The sequence below is a fragment of the Typopeltis vanoorti genome, chromosome 10 (genome assembly GCF_054136105.1).
Source record: "Typopeltis vanoorti isolate ZY-2024b chromosome 10, IOZ_Tvanoo_1.0, whole genome shotgun sequence".
NCBI classification, from domain to species: Eukaryota; Metazoa; Arthropoda; class Arachnida; order Uropygi; family Thelyphonidae; genus Typopeltis; species Typopeltis vanoorti.
In genome coordinates this window covers 130,864,809-130,879,736 of record NC_143558.1, presented here as the reverse complement: position 1 = coordinate 130,879,736, position 14,928 = coordinate 130,864,809, and the positions used below count along the sequence as shown (strand labels likewise).

General features: G+C 38.7%; 1 protein-coding gene across 1 annotated transcript in view; it reads left to right on the top strand.

Annotated features, from left to right (window-relative positions):
- LOC150102797 (anoctamin-6-like) overlaps positions 1 to 14,928 on the top strand; it is a 210,737-nt gene that overhangs the window by 20,477 nt on the left and 175,332 nt on the right. The window lies entirely within an intron of this gene.

The following is a 14,928-nucleotide window of genomic DNA, read 5'->3' as shown; positions in this document are numbered from 1 at the left end:
GCTGCCCAATGCTCCCTGAATACAGTAAAAACAATCAGGCATGAACTAGAGACTTGCAATGGTGACTACGAGGATGTAGCAAGAAGAAAGATCCCTAGCAGACGATCTGATTGCGTTCGTACAGCAGAATTCCTCGCAAATCTGCAGGAACAGGTGTTGAAGAACCCTGGCATTGGAATTCGGGCTTTGTTCGTGGAGTTGCTAACTGTAGTCAAGCCCTGGATAACAAGGGTAAGCAATGGTAGGCCGTATGTATGGCAGCAGGATTCGGCCCCTTGCCACACCTCTGGGAAAAGTCAAAAATGGTTGTCTGAAAATTTCTACGACTTCACCAGTCCAAATGTTTGGCCTTCAAACTCCCCAGACCTTAACCCCATGGATTATTTTGTATGCGGCGCAGTTGAAAAAGACACCAATCGCACTTCCAGTAATACAAAAGCCCAGTTAATGGATAAAATTAAAACAGTTTTTGCGGCCCTTCCCAGGGAGACTGTAGCATCAGCTTGTTCGAGGTTCCGAAGCAGAATTGAAGCTGTGATCGATGCTAATGGTGGTTATTTTGAGTAAATCTTGTTGATAGTATTGTAATTAACTCTGCCTGTAATGTTTTTTGTCAATTCATTAAATTTAATAGATACAAAGAAGATTTTCTTTTTCCTTACGAAACTGTCAAATTTATCCCGAACACCCTGTATGTGTGTGCACAGAGAGTAAATCCCCTCCCCTTCTCCTATGACCTAGTTGGTTTCTGAAAACTATAACATTAGCAGCTTCAAAATATGTTTCCTTTCTTTCAAAGTTACATGATGATCAGCATTCATTTTCATTATGGAGACAACTACCATGGTATAGTAATAACTTCTCTCTCTATGTTCACTGGGCATCTACAGATGCCGTATGGTCACTCCGATGCTCGGTGATGTTCCACACCAGGCCTCGTCATGTAGTCCTGTTGTTTGCTTTTCTGGCAGCCTCATCTCTCTGAAGATCAGTCACTCCACACACGCCATCCATTCATCTCATTGATGGTCTACCCCTGCCTCTTTTTCCAGGAACTTTACCTTCTATTACTGTTCTGAGAAGTCCTCCTTTCATCGTGTCCAAAATATTTTAACTTTCTTCTGTCAATATCCTTAAGGAGCCTTAAAGTTCTACTAATATTTTCTAACACCCATTCATTTGTACGCCTTTCAGTATATGACATCCTCAACAGCCTTCTGTAACACCACATCTCAAAAGTAGATATCCGTTTCTTATCTGACTTCTTTAGGTTCCAAGTCTCGCATCCATAAGTTGCTGTTGGAAAAACAACTGTATCTAAAATCCTCAACTTTGTTCCCATGGAGATAGATCCATCCTTCCAGATTTTAGACAGGTCTCTGACTGCTGTTTTAGCCATTCCTAACCTTTTTCTGACATCTTCTGAACAGCAATTCTTCACATTAATAATGGATCCCAGGTACTCAAACTTGCTGACTTCCTCAATTCTTTCTCCATTAAGGTACAGTTATTTCTCAAGAGCTTCTCTGTTTGTTTTTCCTTTTAGAACCATGATCTTTGTCTTGCTAGAATTGAGTTGAAGTCCTCTGTTATTACTGATCTTGTTAACTTTGTTAAAAATTAGTCCTAATTCTTCCATGTCATTACAAAGGAGTACTGTATCATCAGCATACCTCAGATTACTGATCAATCTACCGAGCTCATCCAATGCTACATGCATGATGTCCTCTGCATATATGCTAAACAAGTGAGGAGAAAATAAACATCCTTGTCTAACTCCTTTTCCAACTTGAAGCCAGTCAGTCAATCCAACACCTGTTCTTACTTTGGCTTCTTGTTCCTTATACAAGTTGGCTATCAACCTGATAGTGTGTTGAGGAAAACCCATTCTTTTCATTACTTCCCACAGTTTCACATGCTCAACACAGTCAAAAGCTTTAGAGTAGTCTAAGAAACACATTACCAGAGGGAGTCTGAATTCTTTATATTTTTCTATGATCTGTCTAAGGCAAAGGATCTGATCTCTGGTGCCCCTACCTTTCCTAAAACCTGCTTGTTCCTTGGGCATCTCTGCCTCAACTTTGGCCTCAATCCTATTTTCATGATCTTTAATAAAATTTTGCTTGCATGAGATATCAAACTAATAGTCCTATAATTCTCGCATGCCTTCATATCACCTTTCTTGTGTAGTGGTATGAAAACTGACTTCTTCCAGTCTCTAGGCCATGATCCTGTCTCCCATATCCTTGTAATCAATCTATGAAACACTTTTATCCCTCCATCCCCTGTGGCCTTAATTAACTCTGCTGGGATTTCATCTGCACCTGGGGCCTTATTGCTGTTGAGCTGCTTAACTGCTCTTTCAACTTCATGCCTAAGTGGAGAGGTTCCAAATCAAAATTTTCTTGGTGGGAGGACTCCACATTTTCTTTATCCACTCTGCTGTACAGTTCCTTACAGTATTCTTTCCATCTGTTTTTGATTTCCAACTCTTCTGTTAGTAATGATCCATTCCTGTCTTTGATGACATTCAATTTAGGCTTAAACTTGTGCTTTAATAAAATAAAACTAAAACATATAAAACTAAATAAAACATCCTTTTATAATTATGCCTTCTCATCTGGAACTCTGTTTCTTCACATTTATTAGTATAGAACTTTTCCTTGTCCTGCTTGATGGCTCTTCTGATTTCTCTATGTAATCTCTTGTGTACTTCGGTCCCTGTGGCTCTTTGTTTTTCCAACCACCTTCTTTTGATTAGTTCCCATGTTGAATCTGATATCCATGGGTCTCTTGGTTTTCTTATTGGGCCAAGATACGTCTTCGCTGTATCCTGTATTATCATCTTGACTCCTTCCCAAAGCATTTCTGGTGAGATTTCCTCATTGGTCTCCAAAAAATCATCCAACCGAGTTGATGTTTCTTCTGTGAACCCACTAGGAATTACTCTAACATCCAATCTAGTGGAATGTGCCTGACCTGAAGTTATTACTATATCAATAGTAATAACTTCAGCAGAATAAAAACCAAAATAATCACCTGATGTTTTGACCTTTACATCAAGGTCATCCTCTGGAGTATATACATATATACAAAGAAATAAGCTACTTTACAATACATATAGTATGTTGAAGTCACATTAATCTGGTCAACCATTAACACTGCTGACCTCTGTTGGGAATAAAGATCCTTACTACATCAAAGATAGAGTCCTGTCAACTGTTTGGCTCGTTGCTTACCAAATCTCAAAACCTTAAACTCTGCAGCATTGAACTGATTATTTCACTTACCTGCCCATTCATGCAATCTATTCAAGTCCTCTTGTAAGGCCATAACACCTGCTTGACTGCATTTCTCTCCCCAGTTTTGCATCATCTGTAAACAGCTGCATGTTACTAGTTAAACCCATCCCAATATCATCAACATACAAATTGAACAGCAATGGTCTCAAAGCTACGGTACACCACCAGTGACCTTTCTCTTTTGGGATACTGCACCTCCACATACAACTTTCTGATAGCCAATCACTGATCCAACTCAGAAGTCTGTTATCCAATCCCATCTGTTTCAATTTATTTATTTATTATTTACTTATTATTCATGTGGCAGTCTATCAAAAGCTTTTGCAAAATCCCAAGTACACCACTGTTTATGTATCTCCCCTTGTTATAGCACATAAGTAAGTTAGTGAAACATGATCTCCCTTTAACAAACCCATGCTGATAACCAAAAGGAACACTGCTGTTATCAACCCATTTCTGTATCCTACTTCTCACCAATCTCTCCAGCACCTTCACCACAACTCCAGTTTACTAATAGATAAATTAAGAAAAGTTTGTTGAATCACAGATAAATTAGAACAATAATAGTATTGATGATCAATGTATGAAATAAGTGCTGAAATTATTGGTTAGAGTCTCCTAAAGTGAGAGTTTGCTGGAAAACTTAAGTTAAATTGGCTGAAACTGTGCAATCTATGTTCTTGGCATTTTTAGGCCACCATTATTGTTTAGATTAAGATGTTTAATCAGTCTTCCCCAAATTTGCATTCCTACCAGGTTCTTGTATTGATGTAAGGAACAGGTACCTTTCTAATCAATTTAGTGTAGGGTGTTAAGAGCATGATCCAAGAGTGCCTGTTTACCAAAATTGTTAATTTTATATTTTTCAAACCAGAGGTCAGGCTAGTAGTGTTAACAGCTGATCAAATTAATGCAACTTTAGCATACTATGTGTATTGTGAAGTAGCTTGTTTCTTTCTATATATATATATACTAGGGGGGGGGGAGGGCTTTGGCACCTATGGTGCCCAAACTCCTGGTTTCGGGCTGGTAAGCCGGTAAGACAGAAAACGTAACATAAAAATGTTTCAAATTTCAGCTTATCTTTTTATATATATATATAGAATAGATATATGTGTGTGTGTAATACTCCAGATGATGACCTTGATATGAAGGTTGAAATGTTGAGTGATTACTTATGATATAATAAAATGGAAGGCAAGTTGTTTTTTGACAATATCGATGATATTTGCTGCATTACTATTTTTATTAGTATTTGTTTGTGAAATTGTTTTGTATTATTGATCTGATGCAAAGAACAGTGAATAGCAGGTGATTTTCAACATGTTTAATTTTGTTTACTGCAGAATATGCAAATTTTATTTGCTTTATTTAGTATGAAAGATTTGTGGGAAAAAAGAGTGAAACCGGTGAGTGTATATTTCAGAAGTGTTTTGAGAGTAAGAAGAAGAATGGAGGCTATAGTTGAGCGATGAAAGAGGAAAATTGTGAATGTAAATGTTAGCAAGATTTTTGATACAAATAAAGTGGCAGAGCGAAGTGAGCTTACAGAGTATGCTCACTTCGCTGTAATGGTGTTAAATGAAGAGAATGACAAGATTGTAATGGGAGATATATGTGGGTTAATTCACATATATCAAACAAAATGTGAGATAGAATGGTCAGAGAAATGCCTGCTGAGTGGTATTTCAAAGAAACAAATGAAGAGAGAAAACAGAATATGAAAAAGGGCAGATAAAGATAGAACTTTGAATGGATATTCTCTGATAAGAGGTATGATTGAAGAGAGCATGATGAAATTGTATCTGGAGCCAAGATTAAGGATATTAGCAATGGTGTAAGGATGCAGAGAGAGAGAGATGATGGCCACTATTAAGGATCTGGCAGGTAATAAGGGTGGTATGCCAGTAAAAGATATGAAAGAATTGCTGGTACAGGTGAATGAGAAGAAAGTAAAGGTCACAAGTTTACTAGCAAGGTATCAAAGGTAAGCTGAGAATAACAGTTATGGTGTGAATAAGTCAGTGAGCAAATTATTTTGGAGGAATGGTGTGGAGTGACTTGATGGATGAAAGGACTAATATAAGACTGATGGTTTGCATTTCAATGGGAGTTTGAAAGAGCAGAGTCAGGGAAACTAGAGGTTTGGGGGTGGGGGGAAGAACCAGCCTAGTGTATGTGTACAGGTATCCACAAGACAAATGAGTGGAAGAATGATCAGATATGTGGAATGTAACACCTCAGGTTCATAAATTAAGTGGGATAGAAAAACAAGGTATGAGGGAGATTGTAGATCAAAGGGTATTCTGCAGATTTATGTATATTAATATCATAAACATCCAGAATAAGGAAGAGGCTTTCTTGGCATTGATCAGCTTGGCCAGAGATTATAGACATTGGATTAGAATAATATCCTGATGGGAATAGAAATGGATGGATTTGATATTTTTCATTAGGATAGGAAGGAGGAGGGGTGCTTCTGATAGTAGGGAAATTGTCTGCAGAGCAATGTATAGGCAACTTGGCTTAGGGAGGAACAGAGGAGTGATTATTATGGGTGATTTGAATTATGGTGATATTGATTGGAATGAAGCAACAGCATCAGGGAATAAGGAGAATGAATTTCTTGAGTTCTTAAAGGAAAATTTGCATAAGCAATATGCAATGGAGGGCACATGAGGGCTGGGTGTCTTAAATCTGATCATATCATCAGAGAATGTGCTTATGAATTGAGTGTCTAATCTTCCAACATTTGGCAAAAATGACTATGAAGTGATCACCTGAGTTATTGCAAATCATATGAGTTAACCTTTATATCAATGACATAGCCAGTGGATTGCAGGGGGATATTCAGTTGTTTGCAGATGATGCGAAGCTGGGAAGGATTATTAGTAATAGTGCAGATGTGGTAGCCCTGCAAGAGGATTTAAATAAGCTAGATAGATGGGCAAATGAATGGGGGTGTCAGTTTAATGCAGCAAAATGTAAGGTCTTGAGGTTTGGGAAACATCGATGGGATGCTGCATACTCTATGGGAGGAGTTATACTGGAGGAAGTAGGGGAGACAAGAGATCTGGGGTTGATGATTGATAGAAACCTGAAGTTTAGGGGACATATTGCAAAGGTGGTGAAGGTAACACAGAGGATTGCTGCTATTATGAGAAGGACACTGACCTGCAGAGATAAGAGGGTTATCATTCCATTGTATAAGTCTCTGATCAGACCACACTTGGACTATTGTTCTCAGATTTGGTCCCCAGGATTTGAAGGGGATAAATTAACTGTGGAAAGGATACAAAGACGGATGACAAAGATGGTTTCAGGACTGTACAAGGATAGTTATGAGGATCGGCTGAGAGAATGTGGACTGCAGAGTTTGGTGGATAGAAGAAGGAGAGGTGATATGATTGAGACTTTTAAACTGTTGAGAGGTGGTTACAGGGTTGACACTGGGGAGTTCTTTCGCTTGGTTGATCAGTGGGAAGGAGTGATGACAAGAGGCCATCCCTGGAAGTTACGAAAGGAAACTGTGAGCAAGAGGGTAAGGAGTGGTTTCTTTGTGTGGAGGGTGGTTGAGCCGTGGAATGCATTGCCTGATGGAGTGGTGGGAGCGAGAACGGTCAGTGAGTTTAAAGAGTGGTATGATAGACTTTGTGTTTCTCAGGGGGGGACCTCCCCTCAGTGAGTCTTGACAGACTTTATGTCTTAGGAAGGACCTCCCTCGATGAGTCTTTTGACTCCTTGGAGGCCTGAATAATAATAATAATAATAATAAAAAACTTCTGTGAAGAAGAGATATGGAAATAAAAGGCTATTCAGATTATGAAAAGCATAGGAGAAAACTAAGAGCTATAAGTATAGAAAGAGGAGTTGAGTGGGAAGAAAACAGATATTGCTTGGACAGTGATCAAGAGTTATTTCACATGTTTGCACATGCTTAAATTGTCAACAGGAACTAGCTTTAGCATATGTATCGGGCAGTGTCATTTTTATGATAGGTTAGTTGCAACTTTTTCGGCAAAATTAGCATTTGTGATTATAATCTTGATGACATTGAATATCTCAAATGTAAATGAAACTGATTTCAAGCTATTTATATATATTCTCATATGTTTCTTTTTTTTTTTTTTTTTTTGCTTTACATGAATTGTATGATTTCTGTATCCATTGACTGCATTATTAACAGCTGTTATATGTATTTTCTCGAACTGAAAATTTTAAAGAGGATGTTAGGAGAAATATGTTCAGTTAGCTAGTATGTTTAGTGCTACAATAAATCTGTTTTGCATGCATGCAGCGTAAAGTCAGTGGGAGGAGAGTGTTCTTCATTATGAAGTATTATTATTATAGACTACTCCATAGCATCCTTGTATTCATCAAGGAAGACCTTAAACATCATGCCCAACACTATCCAACATTAGCAAAGTATCTGTCATACTTTGCATTGACTCATTCACAATCATGGCATTCACAACAGACTGATAACCAATCCCACTCATTTACCAATCCTAAAGCAAAAAATCTAGTCCTGACATCCCCTGCTAACTACACTCTTGCTCAATTTCCAAGGATGTCTCCTAGTTCTCCCACCATGAGACCTGTTCTGTAAAATTTCTTCTGTATTAACCTTGTAAAACCCTTCAGTAATTTGCATGTCTCAGTCATATCACTCTGTTTCTGCCTGTCAACCAATTTCTGTAACTCACAGATCTTTAACCTGTCCTCACAAGGTTCATTCCATAGACCTGCTACCATCTTGGTTACTTGTCATAGATCCTCTCTGCCTCCTCATCATCCCCAAGAATCCTAGGTGACCAAATCTGCACCCAATAGTCAAGATTGGGTCTTACCAAGGGAGGTATAATAACTTGCTTGTCTCTGCTCATCAGGTATTCTTCAGTAATGTTGTGTTGGAAAAAGGGCTGACTCACCATTCGTAAGCCATTTTGTTTCTGCCCCAACACAGAGACAATGAAAACCCAAGGATAAGGACATGCTTATACTTCCAAGGACAGGGCTAAGGGAGTATTGTATATATTTTCACTCAAAGGTATATCAACTCGACTGAGATTGTTAATATTAAATAAGCTAAGGAATTCTGTGTTCAGAACTAAGATTGTTCCTATTAAATAAGCAAGGGAAAACTGTGTTTCAGGACCAAAATTGTTGTTATAAGATCTCTTGAACATATTAAATATGTTCAAGAGACCAGTGTTTTAGAACCATGTTAGAATAGTTCAGAGTTAGGGTGACCAATCGGCCGCAGCTAAGTATGTGACGTAGTCAACGAGAGAGGGCGCTCGGAAGGCAAATATAAGGCGCCCCGCGAGACTCAAATACTCTCATGTTTTCTGTTCCTGTGTGTTCCCGTCCAATCCTGGATAGCTGAGGAAGCATGTCGCCGGTGCCAGCAACAATCTCCTGGTTGCTGTTGCACCGAGACAAATAAAGCCACCTAAGGAATGAAGTCAGAATTTCAGTGAAGAGCTGTTGGTGAACCACGCCAATGTATAGTCAGCGAAGGGCAACCTTCAAAGAAAGTATAAGTAAGTCGCAGAGGCCATAGAAACACGTGGCCCGGAAGTACAGAAGTCCTGCCATATCGGAAGTGAAAGCACGGGGAAAGTCAGGGGAACCCCTTGAACAAAGACAAGATGGTAATGTACAACCTTTTCGTACATATTATAGAATTGTAGACGTAAAAAGGAATAGGAGCCAAGAATTTGAGGAGCTCCACACAATAACTTACCCAAAGTGCCTTAATGACTGTTTGGACTAATTGTCTATGTCAAGTAAGCTGGTGCCATTCCAAGTTTGTGCCGAGAAGGGAACCTAACCTTTGAACTATTCGTCAGGAAGAAGCTATTTGCTGTAGTGTTAGATATTAGCCTGAATTTTACTTAAATTGTGGGGGATAGAGATTTTGCAGAATTAGAATTTGTTTTCCATGTTAAAATATAAGTTAGAATGAGTTTGATATGCCATGTATAAAGTTTATATCTAATTGTGCTTAGGAAGTGAGCATTGAGTAACCCTGTATGGATAAGTCGAGTCTGAGTTTAATAATATGACAGAGATATAGGATTTGCATTACTTAAGTAAAGAGATTGTAATTTTGGATATCTTAATCTAAAAGGGGGGGGGGGGTGGGGGGGAGTTCAAACTCACAATTTAATTCAAGGAAGGTAACTTAGCATTGAAGTTGTTACTTAAAGTGTATCTATATTAGTGGTTTAATAAATGTATTCTTTTATATCAAAGTTAATGAGTTCTGATTTTCTGAGACTGAATTACCACTTATAAATTTTCAGACCTGTGTGAGTGAAGGGGGAAGCAATTCATATAAGAAAGAAAAGGGGGGGAGCCACGACTGCACATCACGTGATCCCTAATAAACTAATGTTATTTGTTTGAGTATCAGAATTTAGATGCCGGCTGGCGCAGTCATTCAAAAAATATAAATTTGTCGGCAATAAAATAACTGATATGCATGAGAGATAAGTAAAGCATAGAATAATAATAAAAGATTAGAATAGAAGAAAAAGAGACATATACGGAGGAGATGTAACAGTAACAAAGTAATTTGATGAGCTGCTTTAGCCACTTTTGCAATATGCCCTCTAAACTTTAACTCACTCACTATCCCCCCCCCCCCCTAAAAAAAAAACAATATCAATTTTCTGGAATACAGTTCCATCAATGTGGTACATAGCTCGTAATCTTTTCACCATAAAATGCACTTTGCCCATACTGGCAGTTCATCCAAAACATCCTGCAAAATTTTAACATAATCTGATAATTTAGCATAATATTAACTATTATTTACCTAATTTTGCATCATTGGCAAACAGCTGAATAGTTCCTTTCAGATTCTTTTCTATATCATTAATGTACAAATTAAATAGTAGCAGCCCAAGAACAGAGTTCTGTGGTATGCTACTAGTCTTGGGCATTCTACTGCACTCTACTGTTGAATAAACTACTTTCTGATATCTCTCCATCAACTACCCTCTTATTCACACGGGAGGAAGGAATTGGATTTTATGCGGTTATTAAGGGATAACTATCTGCGACAGCATGTAATGGAAAATTCTAGGGGTCAAAGAGTGCTTGACCTAGTAATTGCATCTGAGGATTTGGCTGTAACAAATATGACCACATTGCCACCAATTGGTGAGAGTGATCATAGGGTCTTGATTTGGGAGGTGGCTAAAGGTGTGGAATTTACAATTAGGACAGGGTACATGTGGAATTATCGGGCTGGTAAGTATGACAAGCTTAGGAGTTTGATTAGTTCAATGCCATGGCATGTACAACTGCAAGGGCTAGATGTTGATAGTGCATGGGAGGCAGTTAAGAAGTGTTTGCATGAAGCAATGTTTGACTGTATACCTAGAGTCTGAATAATAAATCAAGTAGGGGTTAAATTGATGAATAACACCATTAAGCTTGAGCTACAAAAAAAAAAGAAACAACTATGGGGGGAATTTAAGGAGAAAGGTGACCGGCAGGCACATGAACGGTATAAAGCCCAGGCCAGAAGGGTAACGAGTGTGGTAAGAAAAGCAAAAAAGAAAGAACATTGGTCATGCAGGCTAAAGAGAATCCTAAACAGTTTTTTTGATATGTTGCAAGTAAAAGAAAAAATGTATATGGCAGAATGATTTTAAAGAATGCCGATGGTAGGAGGTAACTGAATCAATCGATATAGCTGAGTTACTGAGTGAGCACTTTGCAAGAATATATCATCCAGGTGGTGACATTGCAGAAATGAATGAACCAATAGATTATACGGGAATTGTGGTGAATGAAGTGAAGGTGAGTAGTCTATTGCATAACCTCAATGTCAATACATCTGTGGGATTGGATGGTATACCAGCTCGTGTCATACATGAAGCAGCTAAAGAATTGTCAGTACCCTTGACCATTTTGTTTAATTTGAGTCTCAGGTCTGGGTTAGTCCCGAGGGGGGTGGAAAGAGGGTAAAATAGTTCCACTTCATAAAGGAGGTTCCAAGACTGCTGTTGTAAATTACCGACCGATTTTCATATCAGGAATCGTTGTCAAGTCTTGGAGAAAGAAATTAGTCGAGAAAAGAATACAGGATTGAATAGATGAAAATGGGATATTTTATAGGGGACAACATGGTTTTGTGAAGGTGAAGGGTAGATCATGCCTCAGTAACTTACTCACGTTTTATAACACAGTGACGGCTTAACTGGATAAGGGTAATGGGTTTACAGTGATTCTACTGGACCTTGCAAAGGCCTTTGACAGGATACCACATGGAACTCTAATCAGTAAACTGGAGCAGATGGGGATGGATATAGGGTTGGTGAGATCGATAGGAGGGTGGTTGGTGGAGAGATACCAGAGAGTGGTTTATTCAGGAGTTGAGTCCAAAAGACAGCTTATGACTAGTGGTGTGCTGCAGAGCTCTGTTCTTGGACCACTTCTTTTCAATTTGTTCATCAATGATATAGGAAAGGATCTGAGAGGAAGTGTTCACTTGTTTGCTGATGATGCAAAGTTGGGTAGAGCAATTGTGAGTGCACAGGATGTCAAAATTTTACAGGATGATTTGGATAGTGTGGAGGACTGGGCTAGGGAAAATGGATGTCAATTTAATGTGGCAAAGTGTAAGGTTATGCACTTTGGGGTGAAAAGAATAGCAGCAGTATATCACATTAGTGGAACCGTACTCCAGGAGATTGATGAGGCCAGTAATTTGGGAGTGTTGGTGGATAGGAAATTAAAGTTTAGGGGACACATTGCAAAAGTGGCTAAATCAGCTCATCAAATCACTTGGCTTCTGAAAAATACTTTAACAAGCAGAGACAAACAAGTTATTGTTCCTCTGTATCAAGCCTTGATAAGATCCCATCTAGACTACTGTGCCCAGATATGGGCGCCAGGGTTTCTTCTCGATGGGGAGGAGGTGGAGAGGATCCAGAGACAAGTGACCAAGATGATACCAGATCTGTGGAATGAACCTTATGAGAACAGGTTGAAGATTTGTGGGTTGCAAAAATTGGTCGATAGGCGGAAAAGGGGTGATATGATTGAGATATTCAAATTACTTTCAAATTCAAATTACAAGATTAATCCAGAAGATATTTTTGAGAATAGGACTGGTGGTGGGAGGATTAGGGTCTATACATTGAAGCTGGGCAAGAATGTGGTTAGCAGGGGTGTTAGAGCTAGATTTTTTACTTGGAGAGTGGTGAATAAGTGGAATAAGCTGCCAGAGTCTGTTGTGGGTGCTACAACAGTGAATGAGTTCAAGGCGAGGTATGATAGATACTGTGTGAATGTTGAATAGTTGTTCTTGACATGATGTTAGGGCCTCCCTCGATGAATCTGTGGACTCCTTGGAGTTGCACGGAATAATAATAATAACTTTATATCCATTCCCATGTGCTACAATTTATTGATTAGAATTCCATGTGATATCCTGCCAAAAGCATTTGCAAATTCCAGCAGTATTCACTGTAAGCCAGTATTCACCTTTATCTAACTCAGCTGTCACTCTATTATAAAACGTGAGCAAGTTACCAAGACATAACCCACCCTTCACAAAACCATGTTGTCCCAATACAGTATACCATTTCTATATATATATATATATATATATATATATCCATTCCTGTATTTTGTTCTTGACCAACTTCTCCAACTTTGACAACAACTCCTGATATGCTATTCAGATGGTAATCAGCTGCTTCAGTCTAGGTTCCTCATTTATGCAGTGGAACTATTTTCCCCTCTTTTCATCATCCCCTTGGGACTAACCCAGAGCCAAGACTTTGATTTGTCAGTGTGGTCAAAAGCACTACCTTCTCATAAACCTTGAGCTCGTATACTATCTAATTTCATAGCTGTATTCACATTAAGTCCATGCGGTTAGCCGAGTGGTTATACGCTTCACAACCATATGCCTGGGAAAGGAGTGTTCTGCTTTCAATTATCATCGCTGACGTGAGGAGCTATAAAGATCTTTCTCAGACATAGCCAAGTTATCCAGTCTTGGGCATGGATCGCAGGGTTTTTCCTCCCGCAAGCAGGCAAATTGGCCCCATGAACAAACGCTTCTACAGAGATAGGATACCTCCAGGAATAAGGAGTAAACAACCTATTCCGTAGAATTTCGGTTCTGAATGCCTACATGGTAAAAAGTGTAGGTCTGTGCATGAGCGTAAATCAGGAAGATTCACATTAAGATTCTGTAATATGCTGTACACCTCCACTTCATTTACCCCAGTTTCCATATAGGCTTTTACCTCTCTTGTTACTGCAATATCTCCACCAGGATGGTATTCTCTTGCAAAGTGCTAACTTAGTAATCCCATTATTTCACTTGATTCAGTTATCTCCATACCCTCAGTATTCATTAAAATTATTCTGCTATGAACGTTATTCTCTTTTACTTGCAATATAATGAAAGAACACTTTGGAATTATCTTTGGCCTGTACTGCTAATTTCCTTTAATGATCTGCATTTGCATTTCTTACCATACTGGTCACTTTTCTCCTTGAATTTCCTCCACAGATTTTTCTTTTTTCATAGCTGCAGCGTAATGTTGGTATTTGTATATTTAATCCCACTTGATTTATTCTCCTGACTCTAGGTATGCCATCTGCTATTACTTCCCTGAGACACTCTTATCACTTCACATGCACCATCAGCATCCAGCTCTTGCAGTTTTATTCCAGTCTGCAAATATAGCACAAAGACTGTAAAATATTTCTGTACTATATGTAGTGATACATACAATAAAACTACTGTTCATTTTTCTTTCTTCTGCAGTATAGTGTCTGTATTTTTTTTTAAAGGTTTTGGAACATTTTTATTTCGAATGATGTTTTGTACAAATTGATTCGATTCCTGAATAAAAATTTGAGATAATTATTATTGATAAGACAGAAGAGCTGCTGGAATTTTATTATTTTTTTTTGGGGGGGGGGGGGGAATAGCGAGTTAAAGTTCTGATGATGAAGATTAGAAATTATTTATGTATACTATTACCACGTAAAAAGCACAACTGTCAGATTTCGGGAAAGACAACATGTACTAAAATATTAATTAAAAACTTTAATTAATGCTTCCAGAGTCTGTGTATCTCAGTGGATGTGGCGTTTGCCAACCACGGCGCTTGGCCGCACGAAGGAAGACTTGGTTTCGAGTCTAGTCAGCGACTAGAGGAAATTTTTCTAAGCCTTTTTTCGACCGGTTCTCGAGTTAGTCGATCTCTGGCACGGGCAAGCAGGTTTTTCCTCCCGGAAACTCGGGTTTTTCGTCCTGTAAACTCAAGAAAATCGACCGTAGAACCCACATTATTTCAGACATTAAATATATTGTGTTAGGGTTAGGGACCACGAGATGGCGGCACATTTGAACCGTCTCTCTTCACTGCGTACTGCTTAATTAGTGATAGCCTTGGGCCATCTATCTCTGATTGGTACCAGTGGAGATTGAACTGCCCACTCAGTCTCCAAAAGTTAGATAGGGCTAAATGGCCTCGCCTACTCCCCGTATACGGGAATAAAAAGGCGTTAGCTGATTAGCTGAATTAATGCTTCCTATATTTCGGTAATGTTATATTACCATCTTCAGGGAATATAAAAA